The sequence below is a fragment of the Ictidomys tridecemlineatus genome, chromosome 5, assembly GCF_052094955.1.
Source record: "Ictidomys tridecemlineatus isolate mIctTri1 chromosome 5, mIctTri1.hap1, whole genome shotgun sequence".
Classification (NCBI taxonomy): Eukaryota; Metazoa; Chordata; class Mammalia; order Rodentia; family Sciuridae; genus Ictidomys; species Ictidomys tridecemlineatus.
In genome coordinates this window covers 125,116,184-125,123,352 of record NC_135481.1, presented here as the reverse complement: position 1 = coordinate 125,123,352, position 7,169 = coordinate 125,116,184, and the positions used below count along the sequence as shown (strand labels likewise).

Genomic DNA, 7,169 nt, shown 5'->3' with positions numbered 1-7,169 from the left:
GCTTTAATAAGGCCTGTGTCTGTGTGCTTCTCTAGTGTTCATACTCCATTAGGTGAGGACGCAGAATCGTCACCATAACTGAGGGTATCCCCATCACTGGTGATCTGGTTCCTCCCGGATGTGAGGCTGCTCCTCCTTTTTCTCAGGTCTTAGGCTTCCTTTGTTCCCCTGCTCTCTTCCCCTCCTCTCTCTATCCTTCCTCTATAAGTGACTAGGTCCTGGAGATGCTCAGTGGGGTGACCAAAAGGTGAGAAGCAGATTGGCTGGCGACTCCCTGTGGGAAAATCCCTGGGCAGGTTACCTTAGCAACAGGTTGGAGTAGGGCCAGGTTATCTTGATTAGGGTGGGAAAGGCCTCTGAAGGCACTGGGATTCCAATCCTTCCATTCTCTGGATCCCACCCTTGCCTATCTGCCTGATTCTGGCTTCACTGCTGCATCAGCCCACTTCTCTCTGGGAGTCCCTGTGGGGGCTCAAAGTGTCCCCCAAATCCTGTGTGTCTGTGGAAGGATACCTGGACTGAAAGGAGCAAATTATCTTCCAAATATGTGTAATTATGTGTAAAGAAGACCTAATGTTATGTTTAACTCTAAGGAAGTAAAACTTAGAACCAATTAGAAGAAATCTGGAGGACACAGCCCCAGCTGCAGGGCCAGCAGCCCTGCTCCTGCATTCATGAGCCAGAGGTCATAGTGAGGGCCTTGGGTTATTTCCAAGTGCACAGAATGACCCACGAAGGAGGCAGTCCCTTCTCCACATGGACCAGTGATGGGAGTCCATGCTGGCTCTGCCTTGGGGGGCCTGTTATACCCCCAGTCCTTCTTATGTGTTCATATGCATGGGGCCATTGCTACATCTGGCCCTCTACTTGCATGTGCAAGCAGGTATGTCCTGTTCACTTCCCTGGGAGTTGTAGAAACAGCAACAGCAAATTGGTTCAGGAGGACTGATTAGGACAGAGACTATGGCCACAGGGCCAAGGAGAGAACTTGATTGACCCTAATGGCCCCTGGGGTCTGGAGTCCCCTCGGCTGTGTCCTGATTGCCCTGTTGAGGGCTTCCACAGCAGAGAGCTCTTGGCTGTGCTGGTCATGGTGGTGGCTGTTTCCTGGGCCAGAGTCCAGTAGGGCAGTGATGGAGGACATCTGAGTCACCCTCTCAGCAGCTCCAGGCACAGGGGTCATCACACTCCCTCCCTGATGTCCATCAGGCCTCCCCTCTGCCCTTTCCAGGACTGTGTGGACAATTCAGGTTCAGGGCCACCTGGAGTCTCAGGCAGGACCTGGGCAGTCAGGATCCTGTTCCCAGGTGCCAGGTCTGGGGTGGACAGATTTGTCAAGAAAAGTGTTTACTGAGTGGGCTGGTCAGTATGCCCCCTGCCACTCATAAGGGCTCAGCTGCTGTGATGACCCAGCCTAGCTGCCTGTCCCCCTGCAGGAACCTAGCCTGATCCTCAGCCCCTTCCCTTCCATCTACAAGCAGCAAAATTGTCTGAATCCAGTGCTGACTCTCAAGGACTCCTTGGGATCCAGGAGGACCATGAGCCTGAGGTTCACCAAGTGTCCAGGCACCAACCCTCTTTGGGGGTTGGCTTAGCTCCCTGTTTGATGTACAGAGAATCCCAAGGACAGCTCTGATCAGGGAATCCCATGGAAGACTCTCCCATGGAAAAGACTCCCCAGGGTCCTCTGAGCTTCCTCAGCATCTGTCCCTGGTGACCCCAGAGCAGTCACTTCAGCCTCAATAAAGCTGCTCTGCATGTTGTTCATGTGACAATGCTCCTGTGTCAGAGTGTGCAGTGCAGGGACCCCGGGGAATCAGAGTGGGAGAGTGGACATCTTTGTCTCTGACCTGAGCTGAGAGGAACTGTTTTCTTCATTCAGTTTGGTAGTGGCTTTGGGTTTGTCATATGTAGTTTTTAGAAGGTCAAGATGAGGCCCTCGTACCTCTAGTTTCTCCAGTGCATTAACCATGCTGGGGTGCTGAAGTTTGTCCAATGCCTTTTCTGTACCTGCTGATGTGATGGTGTGCTCTTGTCCTCACCTCTATTTACGTGGTGAATCACAGATGGATATGACATTATGGATCTGTCTATGTTGGGCCAACCTCCCAACCCTGTGGTGGTGACCACCTACTCATGGTCACCACCTTCTTATATGTTTTTGAATGTATTTTGTCAATATTTTATTAAGGAACTGCACATCTATGTTGATCAATGCTCTTTGTCTGAAGTCTTCTTTTCTGGATGTGTCTTTGTTTGGTTTTGGTATCAAGGTGTTATTGGCTTTTTAGGATGATTTCTTTAGTGTTTCTCCTTTTCCATTTCACAGAATATTAGGAGGAGGTTGGCCTTATCTCTCTTTAAAGTTCTCTTAGAATTAACTAAGAATCTTCTTCTGAGCTTTTCTCTCTTGGAATAACTTTAATGGTTTTTCATTTTCATTTCTTGATATTTTTCTGTTTTAGATTTTTATATTTTTGTGCTGCAATTTGTGTGGGTCACGTGTGTTTAGGATTTCCTCAATCCCTTCAGTTTTTCTAGTGTATTAGAGGATATTTTTCAACATAGTCTCTAATAATCTTATGGATATCAGAGTAGCCATATCTTGTCTTTTATCTTTATTTCTTTATTTCTGTCTTCTGTTTTTTATTAACTGTAGTTCCTTCATGATTTTTCAATCTTCTTTTATGTTTTCTATGAACCATCTCTTTGTTTCTTTGATTGTTTGCATTGTGAACATAGTTTCTAAAAACTCTTAACCATATCAACTAAGCAAGAGAAGGAAATTAAAGGGTTACAGAGGAAAGACAGAAGTCTGACTATGCTGCTTGCAGGGGATGGGATCCAATACATAGAAGAACCAATGTCTTCATCAGATGCTTCCGGATCTGGTAAACAACTTTAGCAATGTAGTTAAATACATCATACATACATAAGTAAACCACTTACTAAAGTAAGTCTGCTGAGAAAAAAATCAGGAAAATGGTCCCATTCAAAATAATCTTAAGACAGACTTCAAGATGGTGGGCCAGAAAGAGTCACCATTCTGTGATACTCCATGACCCAGGTCTCAGAATACAACATCTCAGAGAGTGTGAGAGGTTCTCTAAACAATGGATTTTCACAGAAATCACCAGCACTGTGACCTCCTGTGCAGAAATCAGAGCCTCTGTGTTCAAGTAGGACTCTGGACTCCTGGCCAAAAGCCTGCAGTTCTAGCTCACGCACGACACTCAAGTGGCTTAGCAGAACCACCTATCAGCACCTTAGCAGGACGCCAGACTGCACTTGGCTCCCACACTGGTTATATATCCATAGCACAAGGCCATTGCCCAGCTTCCCCACCTCAGCAGACATCCCGGCACTGGAAGCAGAACACCCCAACTTGGAAAAGCTTTCTCGCCATTTTTGGAGGGTGTGGTTCTCAGATCAAATCTCCATCTGATCAGCATATCATCCTACACCTGCCCCCAGTTCACTGTCCACAGCCAGAAACTGTAAACCTTTTTATGAAACTACTGATTATATTTTAAATAATAATTAAATCCAACATTTCTGGACATTGAAACTAAGCTGCAAATGTCTTAATAATATCAAATTGTTCATAGGTGATATACTGTTGATACTGGGATCTATTAATATCGTCCTTCCCCAAAAAGGGGCCCCTTGGAACCCTACAAGAGCACTACAAATCTATAGGGTAAAAAACAAACACCCCCGACCCACAGAGGTTGAAAGGAAGACACATGAGCAACATGAAAGACAAGGGAAGAAAGTGCCACAAACAAGTCAAGACAACACCTCATTAGAATCATTGGCAGCTAGAGCAGAAAAGTGACAGAGAAAGATTTCAGGATACACGTGATTAAAATGTTCTGGAAACTCAAAAGAAGTCATAATAGAACAAATACAAGCAGTGAAAGTTCACGTCAACAATGAGCTACATAAACAAATTCAAGAAAGAAAAGATTATCCCAACAGGGAGATAGAGGTTCATAAAAAAATTAGAAATCCTTGAAATGAAAGAAATAATAAACCAAATTAAAAACTCAAATTGAAGCATCAATAGAGTAGACCACTTGGAAGACAGGACATCTGTCATGAAGATAAAATAAATCATCTTGAATAGACCATAGACCACAGTGAAAATGGTAAAAAGCATGAGCAGAACATTCAAGAAATATGGGATAGCATAAAAAGACCAAATTGAAGACTTATTGGGATAGAGGAAAGCATAGAGGTTCAAACCAAAGGAATGAACTATTTATTCAATGAAATAATATCAAAAAACTTTTCTAACATGAAGAATGAATTGGAAATCCAATTTTAAGAAGCCTGCAGGATGCCAAATGTACAAAATCACAACAGATCCACATCAAAGCACATTATAATGAAAATGTCCAACATACAGAATATGGAGAGAATTTTTAAAGCCACAAGAGAAAGGCATCAGATTACATATAGTGGAAAACCAATTAGAATAATGGCAGATTTTTCAACACAGACCCTGAAAGCTAGAAGATCCTGGAACAACGTATATCAGGCTCTGAAAGAAAATGGTGCCCACCAAGAATCATGTATCCAGCAAAATAAAGCTTCAGTTTTGAAGATGAAATGAAAACCTTCCATGATGAACAAAAGTTAAAAGGATTTATAGCTAGAAAACCAACACTACAAAACATCCTTGGCAAAATATTCCATAAAGAGGAAATGAAAAATGACAGTGAAAATCAGCAGAATGAGGTAGTACACTAAAAAAAAAAACACTAATCAAAGAGGAAAACAAGTCAAGTTAAATAACAAAAATAAACAAATATTGCTGGAAATACATACCATGTCTCAATAATAACCCTAAATATTAATGGCTTAACTCACCAACCACAAGACATAGGCTAGAAGATTGGATTAAAAGAAAAGTACCCAACAATATGCTGCCTCCAGGAGACTCAGCTGATAGGAAAGACCATATACAGACTGAAGGTGAAAGGTTGGGAAAAATCATATTGCTCATATGGACTGCAGAAGCCAGCAGGGGTTTCCATCCTCATATCCAATAAAGTAGACTTCAAGCCAAGGTTAATCAAAAGGAACAAAGATGGACATTACAAGTGAGAAGTGGCTTCAGTGCTGAGCAGAGGAGGCAGATATCAGAAGTGGCTGGGTGGGCGCCATGGGGGGATCACCACTGTCGAGGTGGTGAAGTGTAAGATCCAGGTTCTGCAGCAGCAAGTGGATGATGCCCAGGAGAGGGCTGGGAGCTTCCAGTGAGAAGATGAGGGAGAAGGATGACCTGGGAAGAGGCTGACGTAGCCTCCTTGAACAGCAGAATCCAACTGGCTGAAGAGGAGCTGGACCGTGCTCAGGAGCGCCTACTACTGCCCTGGACCATGCTCAGGAGCGCCTACTACTGCCCTGGACCATGCTCAGGAGCACCTACTACTGCCCTGGACCATGCTCAGGAGCACCTCACTACTGCCCTGGACCGTGCTCAGGAGCACCTCACTACTGCCCTGGACCGTGCTCAGGAGCGCCTACTACTGCCCTGGACCATGCTCAGGAGCGCCTCACTACTGCCCTAGACCGTGCCCAGGAGCGCCTCACTACTGCCCTGGACCATGCTCAGGAGCGCCTCACTACTGCCCTGGACCGTGCTCAGGAGCACCTCACTACTGCCATGGACCATGCCCAGGAGCGCCTCACTACTGCCCTGGACCGTGCTCAGGAGCACCTCACTACTGCCCTGGACCATGCTCAGGAGCACCTCACTACTGCCATGGACCGTGCCCAGGAGCACCTCACTACTGCCCTGGACCATGCTCAGGAGCACCTCACTACTGCCATGGACCATGCTCAGGAGCACCTCACTACTGCCCTGGACCGTGCTCAGGATGGCCTCACTACTGCCCTGGACCGTGCTCAGGAGCGCCTCACTACTGCCCTGGACCGTGCTCAGGAGCACCTCACTACTGCCCTGGACCGTGCTCAGGAGCGCCTCACTACTGCCATGGACCGTGCCCAGGAGCGCCTCACTACTGCCATGGACCATGCTCAGGAGCGCCTCACTACTGCCCTGGACCGTGCTCAGGAGTGCCTCACTACTGCCCTGGACCATGCTCTGGAGCGCCTCACTACTGCCCTGGACCATGCTCAGGAGCGCCTCACTACTGCCCTGCAAAAGCTGGAGGAAGCGTAAAAGCTGCAGATAAGAGTGAGAGAGGTTTGAAGGTTACTGAAAACCGAGCCCTAAAAGATGAAGAAAAGACGCATCTCCAGGAAATGCAACTCAAAGAAGCTAAGCACATTGCACAAGAAGTAGGCAGGTGTATGAAGAGATGGCTCGTAAATTAGTGATCACTGAAGGAGACTTGGTACGCACAGAGGAACGAGTTGAGCTGGCAGAGTCCTCTTGCCGAGAGATGGATGAGCAGATAAGACTGATGGACCAGAACCCGAGTGTCCGAATGCTGCTGAAGTGCAGTATTCTCAAAAAGAAGACAAATACGAGGAAAAAATGAAGATCCTCACAGATAAACTCAAGGAGGCAGAGACCCGTGCTGAGTTTGCCAAACTGGAAAAGACAACTGATGATTTAGAAGATAAGCTGAAATGCACCAAGGAGGAGCACCTTGTACACAAAGGATGCTGGACCAACTCTGCTTGTCCTGAATGAGATGCAGACTCCCCAGTCCTGCCTGCAGCTGCTCCTCCCTCTGACCCTGACTCCGCCTGAGGCCAGCCAACCTGAAGCTGGCCTTGAAACTGAGGCTGGTCTTTAACTGGAAAGCTGCTTTCTCCTTCCAACTCCCCCACTACCCCCACCACCTTGTTCTTTCACCAAACTGTCTCTGCTTCTTCCCAGAGATTCCAGCTGAACTAGAGGCCGAGCACCTTTGGGAACAGCATTTAAGAGAATTTGAGCAGAACACAAAGTGTCTCTAAAAGCACATTGTGATGTACACACTTTGTAATTACTTTTTTATTGCTACAGTAACAATTTGTAAACATTCCAAATAATTTCATAGCTCTGAAGCAGCACTCTAATTCCCTTCTCACTTTGGAAGATAACTTTCCAGCCTAATCCCTATTGCCCTCTTCTTAGAGGAGGAAAAGAGGAATGGGCCTCCCTTACTGAGGGCCAAATGGAGCCCAGGAAAAGACTCTACTATGGC

The 7,169-nt window shown here is 46.3% G+C and overlaps 1 pseudogene; it reads left to right on the top strand.

Moving 5' to 3' along the window:
- Positions 1–224: 224 nt before the first annotated feature.
- Positions 225–6,666, top strand: LOC101959419 (tropomyosin-like; annotated as a pseudogene).
- Positions 6,667–7,169: the final 503 nt, after the last annotated feature.